Source organism: Loxodonta africana, chromosome 5, assembly GCF_030014295.1.
Source record: "Loxodonta africana isolate mLoxAfr1 chromosome 5, mLoxAfr1.hap2, whole genome shotgun sequence".
NCBI lineage: Eukaryota > Metazoa > Chordata > Mammalia > Proboscidea > Elephantidae > Loxodonta > Loxodonta africana.
In genome coordinates, this window is record NC_087346.1 from 107,598,898 (window position 1) to 107,626,397 (window position 27,500).

At 37.3% G+C, this 27,500-nt stretch overlaps 1 protein-coding gene across 11 annotated transcripts in view; it reads left to right on the forward strand.

Annotated features, from left to right (window-relative positions):
- Positions 1-27,500, forward strand: part of FRYL (FRY like transcription coactivator) — a 272,999-nt gene that overhangs the window by 67,983 nt on the left and 177,516 nt on the right. For 10 of the 11 annotated variants that reach the window (XM_064285835.1, XM_064285834.1, XM_064285841.1 and 7 more), the window contains one exon: positions 16,833-16,964. The gene's annotated coding sequence lies outside the window, so the exon portion shown is untranslated. Of the gene's footprint in view, positions 1-13,437; positions 13,662-16,832; positions 16,965-27,500 lie in introns of all 11 variants that reach the window. The other variant, XM_064285836.1, reaches the window with a different exon arrangement.

The window sequence follows — 27,500 nt, forward strand, 5'->3', positions numbered from 1 at the left end:
AGGTCACTGTGAGTTGGAACCGAATCTATGGTACTTAACAATAAATAACAGCCTCCTAAACTATGAGAAAATAAATTTCTGTTTGATAAAAGACACCCATTTGTGGTATTTCTTTTATAGCAGTGCTAGATAAGTAAGACAAAAACAAAACAAAACCCAGTGCCGTAAGTAAGACAAAGGAGATTGAATTTAGCCTCAAAATAAGCATCTCTGATTATTTTGGTCTTTCTAACTTCACTTTTTCCCCCTGCTTTTATATTCGATAGGGCAAGTTTATTTTTTTCATGAAATATTTAAAATAAATCATGTTTTAATCATGGTTAATTGTTGTTTTTTGTAAGGTCTCTAACTTTTATTCTGAGGTCCAGAATCAATGTAAAAACATTTTGAAATCATACTTGCATTTTAATTTGAGAACTTTATCTCATAAAACTCTATATAACATCTCGCTCTTTTAAAATATGAAAGAATCCAAATTTGCATTAATTCCCAGTTCATTTACTAGCTTTGTCAGTTTTTACATCTGTCAGGTTGAACATTTACAGAAATTATAGGTTGTTAGGTTAAAATGAAGTACACATAGTAGGCCCTCAGTAAATAGTGGTTGTTATTTTTACTGGAGCCCTGGTTGCACAGTGGTTAAGGGCTACAGCCGCTAGCCAAAAGTTGGCAGTACGAATCCACCAGCTGCTCCTTGGAAACCCAATGGGACAGTTCTACTCTGTCCTGTGGGGTCACTGTGAGTTGGACTCGACTCAGCGGCAACGGGTTTGGTTTGGTTTTTTTGGTTATCTTTACTATTATTGGATACTTAATTAATTTGGATTTATAAGGCACCATTTCTTAGGGTGTAGTGAATCAATTCTGAATTCTACCCTCTTATATTTGTGAGTTATTGTTTGATACCGACAGCCACTGAAAAGAATAACGCCTATTTGTAGGGTGTGGTGGGAGCTAGTAGTGACTTTTGTGTGAAGTCCTTTTGGAGCTACTGAATATACTGGAATATGAAGGACTAAACTTTGTGGCATGTTCTGTATGGCCATCCATAGTGACCTAACTGATTTGAAATGTTGTTTTGTTACTGACTTTGAAATATGTTATTTTCCATACAGAAGATGTTGATCTGAATAAATTGCTTCCCATCCTTCATACATTTCTAGACTGAGAGGAACTGCCAGTCAGGGTAAACCTTATCCAACACAATACTTTCTTTCAGAAACATGGGGAGGAGGCAATACCAAGCTAACCACTTTTGGGGTAAAGCCAGGGAGTTGTTGTGTAACTAAAGGGGTATGTAATAGCACCCACCTTAGGAGCCTGCCACATTGGGAAGTTATGGCTTTAAGGATTAGAATGAAATAGTCATGTTTATTAACATGTTAACTTAAACAACTGTTTTATCGATAGCTATCTAGGTTCTCAGAGAAAGGCAAGAGACATTCATACAGTTACAGATTGTTGCTGCCTATATCTTGAGTTAGTTTTCTGGTAACGGAGGCTATGAACACCACTCCTAGGTGAAGCCTTTCTGGTCACCTCCTCTACTTAAATTGATGACTGTTTCCTGTGTACCATATTGGTTGTAGCTTGACATTTTAAGATAACCTCTCTCACAGTACCTGAAGCATGTTGTTACACGGCTCTCCCCCAGCTGGCCTTGTAAACTCCTTGATGTTGTGTCTGCATGAGTGGCAGTTAGTATAGAATCCAGGAGCCCAGGGTTGACTGTCAGTAAATGTTAAACAGATGTCTCCCTGTTGTCTGCAGAAACTCCTCAATATTAACTGGTCCAATTGTATTTGTCTAAATTTATCTCTAACAATTCTTTAGTGAAAAATCCCTGAAGAGGCTATTCCCATCCTGCGTTATCCCCATCGTTACCTTTCCTATTTCTCCTCTGCTGATGCAAATTCTTTATTTCCTTTATTACTTTCAAGGAACAATTCAAGTCCTTTTCCGTGAAGCTTTTTAAGATTTGTTCGATCTTATTTAGTAGTAATTAAAATTTAGAAATCCAAGGAAAGGTGAGAAGTATAAACCAGAATATGCTACAGATTGGTTATGCTATACTATACTGTGGAGCCCTGGTGGCACAGTTGTTAAGAACTTGGCTACTTACCAAAAGGAATCTACCAGCTGCTCCTTGGGAACCCTATGGGGCAGTTCTGTTCAGTCCCGTAGGGTTGCCATGAGTCGGAATCAACTCAACGGCAGTGGGTTTTTATACTATACTGTGCCATGCTGTGCTGTGCTATGCTTTACTATACGTGTATTCTAGGTTGTTACATAAAATTTTATTGTAAGTACATTTATATAAAATATATTTTTCACTCTGTTGAAAATCGTTTGGGAAGCACATTTCTAATCAGTCCCTGCCACCCTGGCTTTAAACCAGGGAAGCAGACATGGTTTCCTTTATCCCCAGGTATGATTCTCTTTTTGCCGTTTTCTAGCTCTTTTGCTATCTTGGCCTGACTTGAAGGTAAAATGATTTCTACACAGAAAGCAGGTAATATTTTCCCGACATACATCTTACTCATAAAAGTTGTGTGGCAACATAGTTTTTTCATTATGTTGGTGTTTGCTTGCGTGCCTCTGGGTACAAATAAAACACTGTGGTGGATCTGTTAATCTGTAAGTATTGTTCATGATGTGCCTAACTTGGTACCAAGATGTGATTTAAGCACCAAGAGAATTTGGATTATTTAATACGAGTGCATAATAAAACTACTTATCAAATATTCATGTGGGCACATACAGAGGCATAATTGTATTCTTGTGATGCACGATATAAATACGAATGTTGTTTTGGAGAATCAGCATGGTATGCTAGAACCCTGGTTTGGAAAAATGCATCGTCGTATGTTTTTATCTGTGGGAATTACTGGCAAGTACAAGCGAGAGATTCTTAATAATGTAGTTGTTCTCTTCACTTTTGGATTGGCTTGAATATTTTTGGTCTTGTTATTTTTCTTATAACCATTGAATTATTGTTTTGTAAGATCTATGGTAGATAAAAAATGCTACCCCATCATTGTCTTATAGAAGTTGTTTTAATATATCTTCTTTTAAAGATTTGTTTTAAAAACAAATTCCCCTTGGAGCCTGGCTTTGCAGTGGTTAAGAGCTACGGCTACTAACCCAAAAGTTGACAGTTCCAGCCCACCAGCCACTCCTTGGAAACTCTGTGGTGCAGTTCTACTCTGTTTTATGGGGTCATTATGAGTCGATCGTTTCTTATGAGCACAACTAAGTATTCTGGAATTCCCGTTCTTTGCAGTGTTATCCATAGTTTGTTATGATCCACACAGTCGAATGCCTTTGCATAGTCAATAAAACACAGGTAAACATCCTTCTGGCATTCTCTGCTTTCAGCCAGGATCCATCTGACATCAGCAATAATATCCCTGGTTCCACGTCCTCTTCTGAAAATGGCCTGAATTCTGGTAGTTCCCTATTGATATACTGCTGCAGCCGTTTTTGCATGATCTTCAGCAAAATTTTGCTTGCGTATGATATTAATGATATTGTTCTATAATTTCCACATTCGGTTGGATTGTCTTTCTTGGGAATAGGCAGAAATATGGATCTCTTCCAGTCAGTAGGCCAGGAAGCTGTCTTCCTTATTTCTTGACATAGACGAGTGAGCACCTCCAGCACTGCATCTGTTTGTTAAAACATCTCCATTGATATTCCATCAATTCCTGGAGCTTTGTTTTTCGCCAATGCCTTCAGAGCAGCTTGGATTTCTTCCTTTAATACCATCGGTTCCTGATCACATGCTACCTCTTGAAATGCTTGAACATCGACTAATTTTTTTGGTATAATGACTGTGTATTCCTTTCATCTTCTTTTGATGCTTCCTATGTCATTTGATATTGCAACTCGAGACTTGAATTTTTTCTTCAGCCCTTTCAGCTTGAGAAATGCTGAGCGTGTTCTTCCCTTTTTGTTTTCCATCTCCTGCTCTTTGCATATGTCATTATAATACTTTATCTTCTCAAGCTGCCCTTTGAAATCTTCTGTTCAGTTCTTTTACTTCATCAGTTCTTCCTTTTGCTTTAGCTGCTTGGTGTTCTGAGCAAGTTTCAGAGTCTCCTCTGACATCCATCTTGGTCTTTTCTTTCTTTCCTGTTTTTCAGTGACCTCTTGCTTTCTTCATGGATGATGTCCTTGATGTCATTCCACAACTCGTCTGATCCTCGGTCACTAGTGTTCAATGTGTCAAATCTATTCTTCAGATGGTCTCGAAATTCAGGTGGGATGTACTCAAGGTCATACTTTGGGTCTCGTGGACTTGCTCTGATTTTCTTCAATTTCAGCTTGGACTTGCATAGGAGCAATTGATGGTCTGTTCCACAGTCGGCCCCTGGCCTTGTTCTGACTGGTGATATTGAGCTTTTCCATCATCTTTTTCCACAGATGTAGTCAATTTGATTTCTATGGGTTCCATCTGATGAGGTCCATGTGTGTAGTTGCCGTTTATGTTGATGAAAGAAGGTATTTGCAATGAAGAAGTTGTTGGTCTTGGAAAATTCTATCATTCGATCTCCGGCATTGTTTCTATCACCAAGGCCATATTTTCCAACTACTGATCCTTCTTCTTTGTTTCCAGCTTTCGTATTCTAATTGCCAGTGATTATCAATGCATCTTGATTGCATGTTCGATCAATTTCAGACTGCAGCAGCTGATAAAAATCTTCTGTTTCTTCATCTTTGGCCCTAGTGGTTGGTGCGTAGATTTGAATATTAGTCGTATTAACTGGTCTTCCTTGTAGGCATATGGATACTATCCTGTCACTGACAGTGTTGTACTTCAGGATAGATCTTGAAATGTTCTTTTTGACAATGAATGCAACACCATTCCTCTTTGAGTTCCCAGCATAGTAGACTATATGATTGTCCAATTCAAAATGGCCAATACCAGTCCCTTTCAGCTCACTAATGCCTAGGATATTGATGTTTATGCATTCCATTTCATTTTTGACGATTTCCAATTTTCCTAGATTCGTACTGTGTACATTCCAGATTCCAATTATTAATGGATGCTCGCAGCTGTTTCTTCTCATTTTGAGTCATGCCACTCAGCGAATGAAGGTCCTAAAAGGTTTAATCCATCCACGTCATTAAGGTTGACTCTACGCTGAGGAGGCAGCTCTTCCCCAGTCATCTTTTGAGTGCCTTCCAACCTGGGGGGGCTCATCTTCCAGCACTATATCAGAAGTGTTCCACTGCTATTCGTAAGGTTTTCACTGGCTAATGCTTTTCAGAAGTAGCCTGCCAGGTCCCTCTTCCTACATAGATCAAGAGGCAGTTGTTCGGACAGAACGAGAGGATACTGATTGGTTTAAAGTCAGGAAGGTGTGCGTCAGGATTGTATTCTTTCATCATACGTATTCAATCTGTATGCTGAGCAAATAATACGAGAAGCTGGACTATATGAAGAAGAACGGGCATCAAGATTGGAGGAAGACTCATTAACACCCTGCGCTATGCAGATGACACAACTTTGCTTGCTGAAAGTGAAGAGGACTTGAAGCACTTACTAATGAAGATCAAAGACCACAGCCTTCAGTATGGACTGCACCTCAGCATATAGAAAACAAAAATCCTCACAACTGGACCAATGAGCAACATCATGATAAACGGAGAAAAGATTGCAGTTGTCAAGGATTTCATTTTACTTGGATCCACAATCAACAGCCATGGAAGCAGCAGTCAAGAAATCAGAAGACACATTGCACTGGGTAAATCTGCTGCAAAGGACCTCTTTAAAGTGTCGAAGAGTAAAGATGTCACCTTGAAGACTAAGGTGTGCCTGACCCAAGCCGTGGTATTTTCAGTCGCGTTATATGCATGTGAAAGCTGGACAATGAATAAGGAAGACCGAAGAAGAATTGACGCTTTTGAATTATGGTGTTGGCAAAGAATATTGAATATACCATGGACTGCCAAAAGAACAAACAAATCTGTCTTAGAAGAAGTATAACCAGAATGCTCCTTAGAGGCAAGGATGGCGAGACTGCATCTTACATATTTTGGACATGTTGTCTGGAGGGATCAGTCCCTGGAAAAGGACATCATACTTGGCAGAGTACAGGGTCAGCAGAAAAGAGGAAGACCCTCAACGAGGTGGATTGACACAGTGGCTGCAACAATGAGCTCAAGCATAACAATGATCGTAAAGATGGCTCAGGACCGGGCATTGTTTCGTTCTGTTGTGCAAAGGGTCGCTATGAGTCGGAACCAACTTGACAGCACCTCACAACAAGAACTGGGTTCTGGGTAACAACAACAACAACATGAGTCAATGGCACGAGTTTGGTTATTTTTTATTTTTTAAATTTTTTGAGCAGGGGTAATAGTAGAATGAATGTTCACATGACTGTCCCTTCTCTTCAGCATATATCGGTTCATTGTTACCCTCATGTCCCCTTTCTTTCCCCACTTCCCAATTATTTTAATGCACTTCCTCTGTTATAACATTTTGTCTATAAATATTGGAGGTTTTTTTTTTTTTTAAAGACAAAGATTTCCAGTTTTAAACATAAAAAGAATTTTAAGAGCCTTCTTTTTGAGGAATGTACTTAAGTTATGAGCATTCAAATTGTATATGGGATGTTATAGGGATGTAAAGGAAAAGCGAGATCCTTTAAATAGATTAAATGAAAAAAAAAAAAAAAGAAAAAACTACCTGAGAAGCAGTTGTATGAGAGAACCCTCAGTCATTGCTGCTGTAAATGGAGGATGATACAGCCACTGTGAAAGACAGTTTGGCAGTTCCTCAAAAAGTGTAACAGAACAACCATTTGACCCAGCAGTTCCACACTTGGGTATACACTCAAGGGACTTGAAAACAGTGACATGAACAGTGTTCATTGCAGCGCTACTGACAACAGCCCAAAGATGCAAACAACCTAAATGTCCATCAACAGATGAATGGATAAACAAAATGTAGTATACATACATAATGGAATATTATTCAACCATAAAGAGAGGTGGAGTCTTGGTATATGCCACAACATGGATGAAAATTAGTCATAAAAGGATCAATACTGTATGATCTCACTTATGTGAAATAATCAAATACATACCCAAACCCATTGCATTTGAGTCAATTGATATAATGACTCTGTATTCCTTCTTTCTTCTTTTGGTGCCTACTGCATCGTTCAACATTTTCCCCATAGAAAACTTTAATATTGCAACTTGTGGCTTGAATTTTTTCTTCAGTTCTTTAAACTTGAGAAATGCTGAGTTCTTTAAACTTGAGAAATGTTCTTCCCTTTTGGTTTTCAATCTCCAAGTTTTTGCACATTCCATTATAATATTTTACTTTGTCTTCTTGAGTTACCCTTTGAAGTCTTCTGTTCACCTCTTTTACTTCATCATTTCTTGCTTTTATTTTAGCTACTCTTTGTTCAGGAGTAAATGTCAGGGTCACTTCTGACATCCATTTTGGTCTTTTTCTTTCCTGTCTTTTTAATGACCTCTCGGTTTCTTCATGTATGATGTGCTTGATGTCTTTCTAGAACTTGTTTGGTCTTTGGTCATTAGCCTGCAGTGGGTCAAATCTATTCTTGAAATGGTCTCTGAATTCAGGTGGGATATACTCAAGGTTGTATTTTGGCTCTCATGGACTTGTTTTAATGTTTTTCATCTTCACCTTGAACTTGCATATGACCAGTTGATGATCTGTTCCACAAGAGGCCCATGGCCTTGTTCTAACTGATGATATAGAGCTTTTCCATCGTCTCTTTCCGTGGATGTAGTCGATTTGATTCCTGTATGTTCCACCTGGTGAGGTCCACGTGTATAGTTGTCATTTATGTTGTTGAAAAAAGTATTTCCAATGAATAAGTCATTGGTCTTGCAAAATTCTGTCATGTGATCCCCGGTGCTGTTTCTATCACCAAGACCATATTTTCCAAGAACTGATCCTTCTTCTATGTTTCCAGATTTTGCATTTCAGTGGCCAGTAATTATCAATACGTCTTGATTGCATGTTTGATCAATTTCCAACCAAAACCAAACTCACTGCCGTTGATTCCGACTCATAGCGACCTTATAGGACAGAGTAGAGCTGCCCCGTAGAGTTTCCAAGGAGTGGCTGGCGGATTCAAACTGCCAGCCTCTTGGTTGGCAGCCGTAGCACTTAACCACTATGCCACCAGGGTTTCCTTGATTAATATCAGACTGCAGAAATTGGTAAAAATCTTCAGGTTTTTTCATCTTTGGCCCTAGTAGTTGGTGCATAAATTTTATAAAATTGTATTAACTCATCTTCCTTCTAGGCATATGAGTATTATCCTATCATTGACAGTGTTGTATTTCAGGATAGATCTTGAAATGTTCTTTTTGACTATGGACGTGAAGCCATTCCTTTTCACTAATGCCTGTTCCATTTCATTTTTGACAATTTCCAATTTTCCTAGATTCATACTGTGTACATTCCACATCCCAATTATTAGTGGATTTTTTCCAGCTGTTTCTTCTCGTTTTGAGTCATGCCACATCAGCAAATGAAGGGCGTGAAAGCTTGGCTCTGTCCAAGATGTTAAAGTCGAGTCTACTTTGAGGAGTCAGGTCTTCCCTAGGCGTCTTTTGAGTGCCTTCCAACCTGAGGGGCTTATCTTCCGGCATATTTCAGACGATGTTCTGCTGGTATTCAAAAGATTTTCACTGGCCAATTTTTCAGATGTAGACTGTCAGGTCCTTCTTACTAGTCTATCTTATTCTGCAAACTCTGCTGAAACCTGTCTACCATGGGTGACCCGGCTGGTATTTGAAATACTGGTGGGATAGGTTCCAGCATCACAGCAACACACAACACCACGGTAGACAAGTTGACAGATGCTTGAGAGTGGTTTTCTTAGATGTTAGGATTTCAAGTAATTTTTCTTTCTTTCTTGTTTGGTGTGGGGGCTCTTACAAACTTTGTGTCTATCAGCTTGATATAAACTAATAAAAAATAATAACATCCGATGACTACTTGTCCCTGGTTTAGTACAAATGGTTAATGTAGTCAGCTGCAAAATGAAAGGTTGGTGGTTCGTGTCCACCCACAGATTCCTCAGAAGAAAGTCCTCATGATCTACTTCTAAATTTCAGCTGTTAAAACCTTGTGGAGCACAATTCTACTCTGACACACATGGGGTCACCATGAGTCGGAGTCAACTTGATGGGAAGTGGTTACTGAGTACTTATTATTTGTTAAGCATTATTTAAGCACATTTCACAATAGTTAAAAGATTTTTATAGATAAGAAAACTTAGATGTAGAGAGATTGGTATCTTGACAATTTGTGTACATCTTTGTAGGTTTATCCTTTGCTTCTGGATGAAGTTTTATTTTCAAAAATTGATTTGATTACAAAAATATTGTTTGGTTTTTCTACTTTCTTTAAAAATAAATGGTGGATATTATGGCACAGTGAAACCTGTGAAAGCCAGAAGTTGACGGGACTGGCTTGTTTTTCTGGGTCTTGTAAGTTTTCCACATTTGACAGGGTGCAGTCTTACCACTTTTCTATCCTTAATTTTAGTGGGAAATACTTGAGTTTTAGTGGAAAATATCTGACAGGTTTCTGCCTTATACAGGTTTCAGCTTTCTCAGGTTTTGCTGTATATTAGTCGAATATGAATGGGTAACACAGATTTTTTTAATTGGTTTTTTGTTTTTGTTGTCTTACTCCAGCTCATTATTCTGCTGGTATAATGGCACAGCAAACATCTTTTTTTTTTTTTAATTATATTTTAGATGAAGGTTTACAAAACAAACTAGTTTCTCAGTAAAGAACACATATTTTTGTATGACATTGGTTAACAACACCATGACATGTCAACATTCTCCCTTTTCAACCTTGAGTTCCTTATTACCAGCTTTCCTGTCCCCTCCTGCCTTCTAGTACTTGCCCCAGGGCTGGTATGCCCCTTTAGTCTTGTTCTGTTTTATGGGCCTGTCCAATCTTTGTCCGAAGGGTGAACCTCAGGAGTGACTTCATTACTGACCTAAAAGGGTGTCCCAGGGCCATACTCTCAGGGTTTCTCCAGTCTCTGTCAGGCCAGCAAGTCTGGTCTTTCTTTTTGAATTAGAATTTTGTTCTACATTTTTGTCCAGCTGTCTGGGGCCCTCTATTGTTATCCCTGTCAGAGCAGTCCAGTCAGTGGTGGTAGCCGGGCACCATCTAGTTACACTGGCCTCAGTCTGGTGGAGGTCATGGTAGATGTGGTCCCTTAGTCCTTTAGACTAATCTTTCCCTTGTATCTTTAGTTTTCTTCATTCTTCCTTGCTCCCAAAGGGGTGAGACCAGTGAAGTATTCTAGGTGGCTGCTCACAGGCTTTTAAGACCCCAGATGCAACTCACCGAAGTAGGCTATAGAACATTTTCTTTATAAACTATGTTACCAGCAAACATCTTTGTATAAAAACCTGTTTGTGGGTTTCTGATTATTTCCCTAGAATAAGCTCTTAAAAGTGAAATTATTGGGTCAAAGATCATAAACATCTTAAAGGCTTTTGATACAAGTTGTGAGATTGCCGGTGACAAACGACCATTCTTTTTAAGTTTGGAGACATTGGCTTGGCGTTATAAACTTGGGTGAAATAAATCATCCAAACATCAATAGAAATTTGTGCTTTCATGGTTTCTCATATGAAAGTCAGGCTTTTATAAGACAGTGAACATAGAAGAAAAGAAGAAAGACAAGATTTGGAAATTAAAATGTAGCCCAAGGTCAGCTATTTATTTTTTTGAGTTAACTTAAAATTTGGATTAGCCCAGAAACCTTTTTATTATAAATTCTTTTATAAAAATATATAAAATATACATACCAAATTTGCATGATTAAAAAAATATATTTGATTCCATGGGACCATATCATCATAATTAAGTAGAGCAATTTGTGCTGTATGATTTTGTAAGTATAGATTTAAAAGGATAACAAATTGATTAGAAATTGTAATGATCCTAAAAAGTGCCTTAGATGTTGCATTTTCAAATTTAAAAAAGGCAGTTTTTTCCCTAAGGGGTAAAATATTCCCTTTTTCTAACAAGCAAGAGTAGGAAATTACTTGGTTAATTAATTGATGGCTCCTATTAAATGGTTAAGGTTTAATGGTATGTTTCTCTTGAGCATATCTGCTTCCAAGAGTCTCCGTAGGCAGCTTTTAGAAAGACTTTTACTTTAAGGTTAAGAAGAGTAGGGGGCCTTTATCTTAAGGGAATTCAGAGAATAATGAATGCAATCAGAATTGGAAACTTTCCATATGAAGCTACGGAGGAGGTTGGGATCAATTATTCTGGAAAGACCAAGATTAATAAAGCATAATTTGAAAATCTAGAAATTCATGAGAGGTATAAATGGAATAAATAGAAAGCATGCTATTGAAATTGGAAGGTCACAGATATGTTAATGGCAAAAAAAAAAAAAAGTACTATGAATAGTAAAGAAGTCCCTGGGTAGCACAAATGGCTAAGCACTCGTCTGTTAATCGGGATATTAGCAGTTATTACTTACCCAGAGGCACATTGGAAGACAGGCGTGGCCATCCGCTTCTGAAGGGGCAGGGACTTGAAAACCATATAAAAAAACCCATTGCCTTTGAGTCAATTCTGACTCCTAGTGACCCTACAGGACAGAGTAGAACTGTTCTGTAGGGTTTCCAAGGAACATCTGGTGAATTTGAACTGCTGACGTTTTGGTTAGCAGCCATAGCTCTTAACCACTATGCCACCAGGATTTCCATATAGAGGAGTTCTACTCTGCACACATGGGGTCTCCATGAGTCAGAATTGACTTGTCTGAAACTAACAATAACAACAACAATGAATAGTAAAATTATGAAACTAACTACTATTAATGATAGAAGATAGAAAATGAATACAAGGTGAGTTTATATTAGGAATTTTTTAACCCATGATTAATGGTTGGATTAGGGATGTTCGTAGCACTGCCAAATTTGGTATATGTGCATTTTGGAAGGTAAAGTCTCCAAATCTTTTTTCAGATTCTCAAGGTAATGAGAATCTGGGGGTGGGGGGCATAAGCACCGAGTAGAATATAAGCTTTGTGGGGCCAGGGACTTTTGTTTGTTTTATTCATTCCTCTGTCCCAGGTGCCTGGTGCATAGTTCTGCTCTGCAGGTATTTGCTGGATGGATATTTCCATAAATTATATGTGGCATGGTTAGAATAATGGATAAATTTAGGAATGGGAGTACATGCTAAATTTAGCAAGATTGTTGTCTTACTGGGCTACTTCTACATTTGTTCAAGATTTTTCTATTGATGTTTAAGCCTTAATGAGTAGGTACGTCATTCCTATGATAATTTTCTGGTTAAATTCCATTTTGTTTGTGCAGACATGGAAATTATTCATGTATGTTATTGATGTTTTTCAGTACATGTTCATTCATCATGTATTAGAAAATGTTGTACTCTGATGCAGTTTTCATTTGTTTTGATGAATGAAACCTTCACAAAAAACATCTTGAAATTTGTGAATGAAAAATTTTGCTGGTTGTTTTCATTGGTTCAAGTAGTCTGACTATAACTGCTGCTCTGGCTAAAAAATGTAAAATCCACAAAATGTTGGCAGATTTACCTGCAGAGAGCATTGCATTATCAGCAAGAGCTTTAGAGTTGTGCAGGTGATGTCTAATTATTCTAGCTCAATACCATTATACAAAGTTTCTAACAGGTGATAAATGTAATCTGTGGTTACATTAGTCAGCATAAGTTCTTTCTATGCTCTTTAAAATTGAATTTTGGGAGAAGGTTAAAAAGAATGACTCAGGAACTTAAAGTACACGTCCATTTTAAAAATTGTAAAAATAATATAATTTCTAAAATGACAAGATAAAAAGTGAATCACTTAGAAATTGAAGTGTGATGGAGTTGCTGTTGCCCTTATGAATCATGAATTTTCTTTGTTAATTAAAGAGATGACCATAAATTCTTTATCTGAAGGATTTTTCTGAGTTGAACATAAAAGATACTTGAATGGTTTGCCACCTTGATTATTTGTGAGTAGATTTTTTTTATATTTTATACAATCTCTGGCAGATTAAAAAAAAGACTTTTTAAAATTTTTCTTAATTACATTGGTGTCACAAATAAAAGGTATGATTATTCTTAATTTAATTGGAAACAATTGCATCCTTGCTTAAAAAACTGTCAGTCTTAAAACCAAATGATAGTTTTGCTGCCTCGAGCAACTCTTTTAATATGTATCTTAAAAGATACATACTCTTTTAATATGTATCTATATGGCATCAATGGACAATAGCAACTTGAAAGATTAGATAGGAAACTTACGGGGCAGTGAGTTTATGTTAATGGGGGAGGAACAACTCAGAAAAGGAGGGTGAGAACGGTTGCACAACTTGAAGAATGTAATCAGTGTCACTAAAATGTATACTTGTTGTTGTTAGGTGCCGTCGAGTGGGTTCCGACTCATAGCGACCCTGTGCACAACAGAACGAAACACTGCCCGGTCCTGCACCATCCTTACAATCGTTGTTATTCTTGAGCTCATTGTTGCAGCCACTGTGTCAATCCACCTCGTTGAGGGTCTTCCTCTTTCCCGCTGACCCTGTACTCTGCCAAGCATGATGTCCTTCTCCAGGGACTGATCCCTCCTGACAACATGTCCAAAGTATGTAAGAGGCAGTCTCACCATCCTTGCTTCCAAGGAGCATTCTGGTTGTATTTCTTCCAAGACAGATTTGTTTGTTCTTTTGGCAGTCCATGCTATATTCAATGTTCTTCGCCAACACCACAATTCAAAGGCGTCAATTCTTCTTTGGTCTTCCTTATTCATTGTCCAGCTTTCACATGCATATGAGGCGATTGAAAATACCATGGCTTGGGTTAGGTGCACCTTAGTCTTCAAAGTGACATCTTTGCTCTTTAACACTTTGAAGAGGTCCTTTGCAGCAGATTTACCCAATGCAATGCATCTTTTGATTTCTTGACTGCAGCTTCCATGGCTGTTGATTGTGGATCCAAGTAAAATGAAATCCTTGACAACTTCGATCTTTTCTCCATTTATCATGATGTTGCTCATTGGTCCAGTTGTGAGGATTTTTGTTTTCTTTATTTTGAGGTGCAGTCCGTACTGAAGGCTGTGGTCTTTGATCTTCATTAGTAAGTGCTTCAAGTCCTCTTCATTTTCAGCAAGCAAGGTTGTGTTGTCTGCATAACGCAGGTTGTTAATGAGTTTTCCTCCAATCCTGATGCCCCTGTTCTTCTTCTTATAGCCCAGCTTCTCGCATTATTTGTTCAGCATACAGATTGAATAGGTATGGTGAAAGAATAGAACCCTGACACACACCTTTCCTGACTTTAAACCAATCAGTATCCCCTTGTTCTGTCCGAACAACTGCCTCTTGATCTATGTAAAGGTTCCTCATGAGCACAATTAAGTGTTCTGTAATTCCCATCCCCAACTGTACACTGTACACTTAGAAACCATTAAATTGGTGTATGTTGGCTGTGTATATTCCCAACAACCACAAAAAGTAAAATAAATTATTAAAAACAAAACAAAAACCGTCATAACCTTTGCATCATTTTGATCTTTCACATCATGTTAAGAGGCCGTGTAAGATTCCCAGAATGATTTTAATAGAAGGGCAGGAATTGGCCCCCATTGAAATACATCTTGCAATGTGGCTTCTTTCTTTAGTTGAAATTTCATGAATTTCCTGGTCTACAGACATTCTAGTACCTAAGTATAAAATACATTTTGAAGTCAAATTCAGAGTCTAGATGTAATTTGGCCTTATCTTTTTACCTAGTAGGGCAACCCTTTCTATAGCATTTGTAACAGCCTTTGCGTAGAAATTCGGTGAACGGTGTCTTCCTTCCTTTGTGAAGCAGCGTTTTAGTAATTGGCTTTTTGATTCGTCCAAGAAGATAACGTGAAAAATACATAGTTTAAATCTCATTAAATATAGACCAATGCATGGCTGTACTACTTGTTGTCTACAGGAAATATGTTATTTGTTATATAAGCTTTATTTGCTTTAAGGGAGAAACATTACCGTGAACCTAAGATAAAATAAAGTTTCACAAATTATGGCAGAATTGTAGATAATCATCTTGTTACTAGATTCAGAAATATTTGATGAAGCAGTCAAATACTCCATGAAGTCTGAATGATATTGATTATGAACAAGTGCATGTGAATTGGTATTTCATTCATGCTTACCAGTTTTTGCTTTTGAACATTTGGCTTTAGTCATGATTTAGTTGATTATGCCTGTTGGTAAGTGGAATGTCATATTTTTCTAACTTGTCTGAAGAACTCTCAGTTTAAAAAGTTTAAGTTCAAAATTAAATACTTCACAGAGTAGTTAGCTCTTTTAGGTTGGGGATTAAATTCATTGAACAGATTAAAATAGTAAGAAACTGATTGTGATTTAAAATGAGGTTAATTTGAGTTTCACTGCCAGCTTTAAAATTGGGTTTTGTTTAACTGTTGAAAAATGCCAAGAGCTTTAGTGGTAGTAAAACAGAATGTGTATAATTAGATGTGAGTCCTTATATATGATCAAAGGACAACTCTCCATGGTCGTTGGTTTTATTTGTCATTGTTATTGTGTGCTGTTGAGTCGATTTAATTCTGACTCTTAACAACTCTTTATGACAGTATAACTGCCCTATAGAGTTTCTTAGGCAGAAATCTTTATGGGATTGGAGGAAGACTCATTAACAACCTGAAATATGCAGACAACAAAACCTTGCTTACTGAAAGTTAGAAGGACTTGAAACACTGATGAAGATCAAAGACTACAGCCTTCGGTATGGTTTACACCTCAACATAAACAAAAATCCTCACAACTGAACCAATAAGCAGCATCATGATAAATGGAGAAAAGATTGACGTCAAGGATTTCATTTTACTTGGACCCACAACCAACGCCCATGGAAACAGCAATCAAGAAATCAAATGACGTATTGCATTGGGCAAATCTGCTGCAAAAGGCCTCTTCAAAGTGTTAAAAAGGAAAGATGTCACCTTGAAGACTAAGGTGCACCTGACCCAAGCCATGGTATTTTCAGTTGCCTCATATGTGTGCGAAAGCTGGACAATGAATAAGAAAGACCAAAGAAGAATTGAAGCCTTTGAATTATGGTGTTGGTGAAGAATATTATATATACCATTGACTGCCAGAATAACAGACAAGTTCAGTCAATGAATAGTAAAGCATTACTGCTACAAAGAAAAGAAAGGGAGGTAAAAAAACTGTAGATTAAACAGGATTTAACAGACACACTAACAATTACACTTACAGATTTTGTGTAGATCCAGATTAGAACAAACTGTTAAAATGCACTTTATGGAATATCTGGGAGATTTTGAGCACTGATTGGTAGTTGATATTATAAAGAAATTGTTAATTTATTGCAGGTATTTTAATGGTATTGGCTTTTGCTTAAAAGAAAATCCTTATCTTAGAGAGGTACCTACTGAAACATTTATAGATGAAACGATATGTTGTCTGGCATTTGCTTCAGAATAATCCCTAGTGTTGGAGTGATGGAAGTATAAAATGAGACATAATTTTTCATGTGTTGATTGCTGAAGCAGGGGATAACGGGGATCTGTTATACTATTCTCAATAAATTTGTATGTGTTTGAAATTTTCCTTTATACAAACCTATAAAAAATGAAAGGCAACATTATTAAAATAGAATAACTGCAGTGGTAGATGAGATTGGTATATAATAAACTCAGATGTAAGGATAGACATTAGTAATACATAAATGTAATTATTACAAGCATGTCTAATGTGTAACTGTTGTGTTTTGTTTTCTTCAGAGCTGAAGCCATCTGTTTGAATCTTGGACGATTAACACCTAAATGCTTAATTTTCAAAACTGCTCAAAAGTCACACAGTCAGGATTAGATGATCCAAGTTACCACCAAGAAAGTCCTGTCTTGAGTGATACGGTAAGATCACAGTAAATATTCTAAAGACTAAATAGTCACTATGAGGTATAAAAAGATTTTTTAATGCTCTCTTTTATCGACTAGTTTCTCTTATACTTTCTTAATCCTGTAACTATTATACCAGGAGTTCAGAGTTGTGATAGTCAGTCATAGAACTCAGAAATACCAAATTGCTCAGAAATATCAGCATACGAACAAGAGTTTATGGCATTTTCTCTTCATGAATTCAGCTAGTAATGGATTCTGGCTTGAGTGCTGTGCTTCTCCCTTGCTTTAGTCTCAGGGTGGGCCCTCCCGAAGCTAATGCTGAAAGGGAGGTTAGCTTCCAGGGTGTTTATTAGGGATCAACACTTATAAAAAGAGGGGGAAGGAAGCAGACTAGGCAGAGGAAGTTGAGCTACAGTGCAGGCTCCACAAAGCCTTGGCCAACTCTATAGATGATTATAGCTATGAGAGCTTCTTTTCCCTCTTAATGGTAACTTTGGGGATAGAGACATGTCTTAGTGCCCTTGCATCTTGCACAGGCTATTATAGAAGCTGCTCAGCAAACATTTGCGAAGGTAAGCTGAGAAAACTCTTGTGATCTCCCCTATAACACCTAAAATTCATTGCCTCTTTTACCTCAATCCCTTCTTGCTCCCAGTTGAACACGGTTTCTTCATGTGGTGCCATTTAGAACACTGAGGTTATAATGTATATCATGAACAAACATGAAGGTAACTCTGCCTCTGTAATCAGCAATGTTAGATAACCACTGTGTTTCTGGGCTCCATAGATAATGAAGATCTGAAAAGGGACATGAGGAAAACCACAAATATAAGATATAATGACTATGAGATCATATCTGTCAAGAGAAAAACAAAACAGCAACTGGGAGACATAGTGATAATTTTTAGATGTATTAAAGCGTACAGTTTATGGTTCTAACCAGGTATTTTTTTCTGTTTGTGGGAAATAGACAGATTGGATATGAGTTTTAATTCTTTTATGTTCAAAGGTATAGAGTGCGTCTATTTCTTAGAAGTATTTTTAAAAAAACATTTTCTATTAGGTATAGCCCTATTTTAGGATAATCAGTTGAAATGTTCGACTTTCTTATTTTTTCTCTCCTTTTTACTGTTGTATTCTCTGAGACAGGATTTGCATTGTTAAATCCTAAATTTTCTCTGAACTCCTCCTTGATGCTATATAATGCTTTATATGTGGAGGACCTTCAAATAATATCTTTTATATGAATAAAATAAAGAATAATTGACTTTATAAGTCACATGGCAGAAGAATAAGGAGTAAAAGCTCAGTAATTCAGAACCAGAAATTTACTTGTGTTTTCATTAAAGCAATTTTTCCTGATATCTATATGGATCATTTTATGCTTCATCTTTTGAAACGTATATAATTCATTTGCTTCATGTTGAGTATTGAAAGAATGAGATTGTGTTTGTGCTTCGTTACTGGGAATCAGATTTCAACTTTTTGATTTATTAAAATGTACATCATTAGAAATAAAATGTATGGTTACTTAGAGAGTTTACTCCTTGTTTCCTTTGCGTTTTCATTTCCTTCTTATTTTATTTAGCACCCCCAACAGAGGGCAGGCAGGGGAAGGGAGAAAAGAAGCTATTGATTTCAAATTTTGAAGTCTTACGTAGACACCCTTTCACTGGACTATTGTGTCATACTTTTGGAATACTTTGACGGTAGAATCAGCTACTTTTGTTGGTACTTATTGCTATTTTTAAATATTTAGTAGAGTACTTAGTTATTTCGGAACTAAGTATATAATGTTGGTTTCTGAGTTTATTGAATTAAATATTTATACTTTAAATTCTTCAACTTTATATTCTTAGGTCCATATATCTTAAAATTATCAATTTTTTTTGCTAATTCATGCAGGGGTTTCCACTGCTACTATTGATAATTATGATTGATTATAATAAGGAGTTATTTTCTTTACAAGTATGTTGGGATGTTCATAATACAGTATAAAGTTTTAAAATACCCCTTTTCACATCCTATAAAACTTGATAGTCCTGAGGTTTATTTGGATTTTCAAAATGTTAAGAATTATCTTTTTGAATACAAGATACTGTTTCTCACATCAGCTGTAAGTTTATTTAAAAGGAAGACACACCCCCAGATCAATGTAAATTTATCTTTACATTATCACAGTATGGTTTTCAAAGTTTAAATGTTAAACTAGATGGATGGTAAACATTTTATGGTCTCAGTATTGCTGTTAACACCCTTTGTACATGCATATGTATGTGTATATATGCAGTGCCATTTCATGGTCTATAGCTATTTGGTTTTTATCAGTTTGAGCAGTGAATGTCCTAAAAATCAGCTTTAAAACATCTGGCAGTTGACCTTCTGGTGTTTAGCACCGCCTGAATTCACATGACGTTTCTTTGCTCTTTGCCACAAATAGTGTACCTTAGTGTCTCATCCAGGAAGTTGGTATGAGCACCTTTTTGTGTGCTTGTGGGTCTAGTAATGTAGAAGAACCTTGAAATGGATTTTTTAAAGAGAGTTGTTCCGCCCATTCTTTTGGGAGATGTGGTTTTGGATACTAGAGGTGATATTCAGGAAACTTCCCCAAGATTACTAAAGATGCGACGCTTTAGTTTGCTTTCATCACAGAAGAGTATAGATGAGGAAGATGGAATCCATTTCTCTCACCCTAATTATAATAAATGCCAGTGTCAGCAACTAGGTAATGTAAAACTGGGTTATTTTCAATCCTTTATAAAGTATTTTAGGAAAGTGAAATGATTTTTTTGATTCTGAATTCTATTGAGCATGAATCTTTGTTTTGAAAATCATATTTAAATATTAATGAATATTTAATAAAGTAAATATGTACTTTCTTAGAATTAAAAATTTTCCTTAGCGTTTAGATGGAGAATAATTGACCTTACAAATCAAGACAGAACCATTAATAAAGTTAACAGTTTTGGTGATCTTTAGAAAATGTTTTGATGATGAAGTACTAAGCTTATTTTAAGTTTTTTATTATTATAACCTGTAGAATATGTAAACAAAAAATAAGATACTGAGTTTTATCTATAACTATAAAACCCATTTAAGTTTTGTTTAAAAAATTATATGTCACATCCTTTTGTTCTAAAAATAGTATTTGGAGTGAGGTATAAAAAAGTTACATCTTTGGATATAATGATGATTATTGTGTGTCAGTACTTTTGTTTCATGTAATCCCACAAAGTTTAATTTAATGCCCTTCAGAGTTTGAGAAGATGATATTTAATGTGTTAGGAGAAAAATCAGAATATTAAATAAATATTAGAAGAAAGGACAATGCTTTAGGAAAAAGGTGGAAAACAATGTTTATATGATCACAGATTTTCTATTTTAAAGGATAAATAGCTGCTCATATAAATTCATGTACTATTTAGTAGAGAGAGTTTCTACAAATCCTCTAAAATTTGATGTAAATTTTTATCACTTTCTATGCAATTTTAATATGCCTGCATATTTAAAACACACACTATACATTTTTATTGGTAGAATTTAAAGAGGGGCTTTGGAGTACTTTCCAGGCTGTGACCTTTGGTGGATGTAGGAGAGGCCATATTGGGTTATTATTTTTAACCCGTCTCTGAGAGAGAGGCAATGAAGTGTTGAGAAAAGCGTCAGGCTTTGATCCAGACTGAGCTGAGCTCCACCAGTGACTGGTTGTGTCCTTGCACAGGCTACTTAATCTCTTTAGACCAGTTAACCTCATCTGTCATTTGGAATAATATCTTCTTTGTAGTAGTGTTTTCAAGATTACAAAACATGCCAAAATTTACACATAGTTAAATAAATATAGTGGCTCTTGTTTTTGTGAAAACTTTGGGAGTTTTGTCCTGAAGGGAGATGAAACACATTTAATTAGAGTTTGTTCTTAGAAAATTCCATCATAGAAAATATTCCAGGAATTTTATCTATGGCTTTTATTGTGTGTAATTCCAAAAAATTTTAGCACACTATTTATAACTAAATGACAGTTGGGAGGGCCTGAGTTGCAGCACCTTTTCCTTTGCTTCCTTCTTTGTCCATGATGTGTGCTCGTCCAGCTGCTGCTGTTAGTTGCCGTTGAGTCGTCTCTGACTCACGGTGACCCCGTGTACAACAGAACAAGACGTTTCCTGGTCCTATGCATCTTCGCCAGTTGTTGTGACACTTGAGTCCATTGTTGTGGCCACTGTATGTTTTGAGTGCCTTTTAGCCTGGGGGCTCATCTTCCAGCATTGTATCGGACAATATGCTGTTGTGATCCATAGAGTTTTCACTGGCTCATTTTCACAACTGGATCACCGAACCTTTCTTCTTAGCCTGTCTTAGACTAGAAGCTCCACTGAAACCTGTGTACCATGGGTGACCCTACTGGTATTTGAAATACTGGTGACACATCTTCCAACATCATAACAAGATGCAAATAACAACAGGCAAGCCACCACAGTACGACAAACTGACATAGGTGGTGGCTCTTCCAAATAGCTACTGCCAAATGATTGTGTGATTCAGATAAGCAAGAGCATTGCTTCAGCAGTTTCTCTCACCTTTTTTTAAATTTAGTCTAATCACTTCCCCAGAAGGGTTATTTTAAACTGTTTCCTAAGTTACATGGATTTACAGTTTTAAAAATTGTGCAATTTAGGCTTAGGGCCAGGCGTTTAGAAAGGACCTGCAAGAAGCTTAAATGGCATAAAGAATGCATCTGTCTCCCCTTTTTTGAGGACCTGGAATGTCTTCCTCTCCAACCCACTCACTCTGCTGTTTCCTGTTCAGAACTGATATTTATCTAGTATGTACTGGTATGGTGAGAAGCCTGTTGCTGATTTTGACTCATAGAGACCCTGTAGGACAGAGTAGAACTGCCCCATAGGGTTTTCAAGGAGCAGGTATTAGATTCGAACTGCCAGCCCTTTGGTTAGCAGCCGTAGGTGTTAACCACTGCGCCACCAGGGCTCCATGTATGGTGATACTGGTTGGTAAAGAATTACAGTACTTCATATCAGTTGATATTTAGCCACTGTTCTGAGCCCCCTTGCCCACGTGCTTTTGTTGCTTCAGTTCCTGCCCCTCTATCACAGGATTCTCTTGGACTACCACAGGTTTCAGTAATTAAAGGGTGAATGTAAGCACACCAGGGCTTAGGATCCAGTTGCACTGATTGTTGCTCTGATTGTTCAGTTACCATACCTTACTGTTGGCTGAGTATTTCGATGCTAACCCCTGCTTATTCCTTATTTAAGAAGCAGAAGGAAGCAGGTGTTGTATCTAAGATAAAATAGTTGAAACAAAGGAGGGTAAAAAATATATATACCTAAACAAATATCAGCCAAAACACTGACATAATAAAATAAAGGTATAAGAAGCTGAGTAAGACATTAAAAGATAGCAACTATGTTGCAAGGTGCTAAAGAAAATAATAAAGATGACATTTAAAAAGAATAGTAAAACAGGTTCAGATGAATAAAGCTAAATTTAAGTTTAAAAAGTAACTAAAGGAATACACTACAAAAGTTAGAAACAAAAATAAAGCGTGCTATAAAGGATGTTCAGGAAGCAATGCACAGTCCAACGGTTAACTCCACCCAAGTATAAGTAGTGGCCTTTCGTTTGAGGCAGTTATAGATAGCTATAAGCTTTTCTCTCTGGTAACTTAAAGGGGAATAGAAGTCACTGGGTGGCCCCCCTTGGGGGTGAATAGCCCCTCTATCCCTAACCTCAGTTATCCTGTTTAGGACTCTAACTCATTGTCCACTAGTTTCTAGTACTCCATTTAATATAAAAGTATTGTTTGTTCTACCAGATAGTGAGTTCTTTGAGGATTGGGTTGGTCTTATTTATGTTGGTAGCCCCAGAGCTTAGCCCAGTGATAGGCGCTTATTAAAAAAAAAGTTAGTAAATGCTTGTTGAGTAGGTGTTAAGAGTCCTGAGTCCTTTGGTGCTTTCCCTTTACGTGCCAGATCAGGTTTTTACTTGTTAACAAGAGCTGCTGTCAGTTGCTATATTTAGCCACTGACTTTTCCCTCAAAACCATTCAGTACATCACTCTGTGGGCAGTGGTTCCCAAGGCAAAACCAGCTAACATGCATTAGTTTCAAAATGAAAAATAATGCCAGTCAAGCAAAGGATGATCTAGAACAGGGGTCAGCAAACTTTTTCTGTAAAAGGCCAAATATTAAATGTTTTAGACTTATCAGGCCACATAGCCACTGCTACAACTGTTCAGCTCTGGCTTTGTTGAGTGAAAGCAGCCATAGATGATACGTGAATGAATGTGTGTGGCTGTGCTCCAGTACAATTTTATATACAAAAACAGGCCATGGGTCGGATTTGGCTTTTCAGGCTGACATTTTCCAACCCCTGCACTAGAATACAGAAGATGATATTGCCAACATCAGAGAGCTTCAGAGAGAACTAACCTGAGAAGGAGAGAATGGAAGCTCTTGGAAGAAGGAATCCAATATCATATTTATTTGTATTTTCTACAACCTCTGGAATAGTGTTTTATCTATAGTGGGTGTCCAATAAGTATTTATTATTTTGATTTGGAATCCAGGTATTTCACTTATCCTCCCTGGGCTTCAGTTTTTTCGTTTAAAATTGAAGGGATTATGTTAAGTGATCTTTAATGTCTCTCCAGTGAAAAAAATCTGTGATTCAGTGACTGTGGAAGGCCAGATGGTTTTCTCTTCAAAGATAACAGTTGTTGGTTTAACACGTTTCCTGTATGCCCTTAGTGTCCTTTTCTGGAGTTCTCAAGCGGTTGCTTTTATGAATCATTTTATTTTATGGATCTTTGCACAATGGAACTCATTGTCCACTAGCCTATATCTAGGCCTCCCCTGTCTCTACCACCCTTGCCCTGCCATGTATGAGAGAACGTACATTTTGCCTTATTTTTAATCATCGGAATTTATGACACATAATCATTTTTTGCTTAAAAAATAAATTAGCTATACAAAGTAACCTAGACAGTCTTAGATAATTCTTTGTAGAAAAGTGACAGTTAAGCTATGGATCAGTCTGTTTCTCCTTTAGAATTGTATTTTTTACTAAATTGTGTATCTTACAAAGCAGGCATTCCATCTTTGATTTATCCACTCTGACTGCTAAAGTAAACAGTAATCTGGTATAATTTTAAATATTACAGGTATAAATTACAGTCACGCTACCCAAATTATTCTTGTTCTTTTACTTAGAATTTTTTTTGTTTGTTTCTAGAGATTGCTTAAGATTAGGTAGGCTGTCTGATGATCTCTTACAGTGGCTACGCTGTACTCAAGAAGTACTATCTATGCACTGGTGTGTATCTGGTCTACTTGGTGAAGAAACCAAAGCTCTGAGAAGTTCTTTGTAAGGAATACAGACTATTTCCCTTGTTTTTGTTAGGTGCCGTTGAGTTGGTTCCTGCTCATAGCGACCCTATGTACAACAGAATACAACAGGGCCTGGTCGTGATCCGTTCTCAAATACGCTGCTATGTCTATTGTTGTAGCTGCTGTGTCAGTCCATTTGGTTAAGGGTCTTCCTCTTCCTTGCTGACCCTCTACTTACCAAGCATGATGTCCTTTTCCAGGTTCCCTCCTGATGACATGTCCAAAGTATGTAAGATGAAGTCTCGCCACCCTCCCTTATAAGGAGCATTCTGGCTGTACTTCTTCCAAGACAGTTTTGTTTGTTCATCTGGCAGTCTGTGGTATATTCAGTATTCTTCTCTAACATCAAATTTCAAAGGCATCAATTCTTCTTTGGTTTTCCTTTTTCATTGTCCAGCTTTCGTATGCATATGAGGCAATTGAAAATACCGTGGCTTAGGTCCTCAAAGTGACGTCTTGCTTTTTAATACTTTAAAGAGGCCTTTTGCCACAGATTTGCCTAATGGAATATGTTGTTTGATTTCTTGACTGCTGCTACTATGTGCATTGATTGTAGATTCAAGTAAGATGAGGTCATTGACAAATTCAACCTTTTCTCTATTTATCGTGATGTTGTTTGCCAGTCCAGTTACGAGGATTTTTGTTTTCTTTATGTTGAGGTGTAATCCATACTGAAGGCTGTAGTCTTTGATCTTCATCAGTAAGTGCTTCAAGTCCTCTTCATTTTCAGTAAGCAAAGTTTTGTCATCTGTATATTTTAGGTTGTTAATGAGTCTTCCTCCGATCCTGGTGTCTTGTTCATCTTCATACAGTCCAGCTTCTTAGATTATTGCTCAGCCCACAAATTGAATAAGTGGTGAAAGAATACAACCCTGACAAAAACCTTTCCTGATTTTAAACCATGCAGTATCCCCTTATTCTGTTTGAATGACTGCCTCTTGGTCTATGTACACATTCCACATGAGCGTAATTAAATGTTCTGAAATTGCCATTCTTTGCAGTGTTATCCATAATTTGTTATGATCCACACAGTCAGATGCGTTTGCTGCAACTGTTTATGAATGATCTGCAGCACAGTTTTACTTGCATGTGATGTTAATGATATTGTATTAATGATAGTGCATTCTGTTGGATCACCTTTCTTTGGAGTGGGCACAAATGTGGATCTCTTCCAGTCAGTCGGCTAGGCAGTTGTCTTCCAAATTTCTTGGCGTAGTTGAGTGAGCTCTCACAGTGTTTAATTGGTATTCCATCAGTTTCTGGAGCTTTGTTTTTCACCAATGCCTTCAGTGTAGCTTGGACTTCCTCCTTCAGTACCATTGGTTCTTGATCATATGCTGTCTCCTGAAATGGCTGAATGTTGACCAGTTCTTTTTGGTACAGTGACTCTGTGTATTACTTCCATGTTCTTTGATGCTTCCTGTATCGTTCAGTATTTTGCCTATAAAATCCTTCAATATTGCAACTCAAGGCTTGACCTTTCTTTAGTTCTTTCTGCTTGAGAGATGCTGAGCGTGTTCTTCTTTTTTGGTTTTCTAACTCCAGGTCTTTGCACATTTTGTTGTGATACTTTACTTTGTCTTCTCGAGCTGCCCTTTGAAATCTTCTGTTCAGCTCTTCTAATTCATCATTTCTTCCATTCACTTCAGCTACTCTATGTTCAAGAGCAAGTTTCAGAGTCTCCTCTGATATCCATTTCTTTTTTAATGACTTCTTGCTTTCTTCAGGTATGATATCCTTGATGTCATCCCACAACTCGTTTGGTCTTTGGTTATTAGTTCTGAATGTTTCAAATCTATTTCCCAGTCTCGACTTTCAGATAAGTATAGATGTGTGCTAAAAATGACATAAGCACAATAATGACATTTTTATATTTTGAAGTCATTTTCTTAAACATTAATATGCTTAAGAATCACGTAAAGGGTCTTATCAAAAAGTAGATTCTGATTCACTAGGTTTAGAGTGGGATTTTAAAGATTATTAAGATTATGAAGGTAGGTTGTTCTAAATTGCTTTTAATACAGTACAATATGATTGAGGTTAATGAGGCACAAACCATCTTCTGTGCTTTGGGCTTGCCCATTTAATTGTATTGGTCAGTTTCTTGATCTTTTCTTCCTAATCTTCCTGGTACTCCACCTCATAAGTATGTATTTTTTTCCTTACACTTGGTTGCCTCTGCAGGTTTTGCTGCTTTCTTTCCTTTGCTGCTTCGGTGGGCACCTTATTCTTTTTTTTTAATTGAACTTTAGATGAAGGTTTACAGAACAGACTAGTTTCTCATCAAACAGTTACTACACACATTGTGGTATGATATTAGTTAACAACCCCACGACATGTCAACACTTTCCCTTTTCAACCCTGGGTTCCCTATTACCAGCTTTCCTGTTCTCTCCTGCCATCCAGTCCCTGCCCCAGGGCTGATACCCCCATTTAGTCTTGTTTGGTTCCACCTTTGGCTGGAGGGTGAACCTAAGGAGTGACCTCGTTACTGAGATAAAAGGGTGTCTGGGGGCCATACTCTCAGGGTTTCTCCAGTCTCTGTCCGGCCAGCAAGTCTGCCCCCTCCCCGCCCCCCGCTTTTTTTTTTTTTTGAGTTAGAATTTTGTTCTACATTTTTCTCCAGCTCTGTCCGGGATCCTCTATTGTGATCCCTGTCAGGGCACTCAGTGGTAGCCAGGCACCATCTAGTTGTGCTGGACTCAGTCTGGTGGAGGCTGTGGTAGATATGGTCCATTAGTCCTTTGAACTAATCTTTGCCTTGTATCTTTAGTCTTCTTCATTCTTCCTTGCTTCCGAAGGGGTGAGACCAGTGGAGTATCCTAGATGGCCGCTCACAGGCTTTTAAGACCCCAGACACTACTCACCAAAGTAGAATGTAGAACATATTCTTTATAAACTATGTTATGCCAGTTGAGCTAGATGTTCCCTGAGATCACGGTCCCCACAGCCCTCAGCGCAGCAGTTCGGCCCCTCAAGGAGCTTGGATGTGTCTATGGATCAGCCCTTTGTTTTAAAACTAAAGCTGTACTGAGGTAGCTCTAAAGATAAAAAAGCTTCTAGTTGATTGAAAACTTATGCTGCTGACAGTTGTAGGAGAAGTTTAGAGAGGCAAAGTGTTGGCTGAAAATAGTGAGCCTCTACT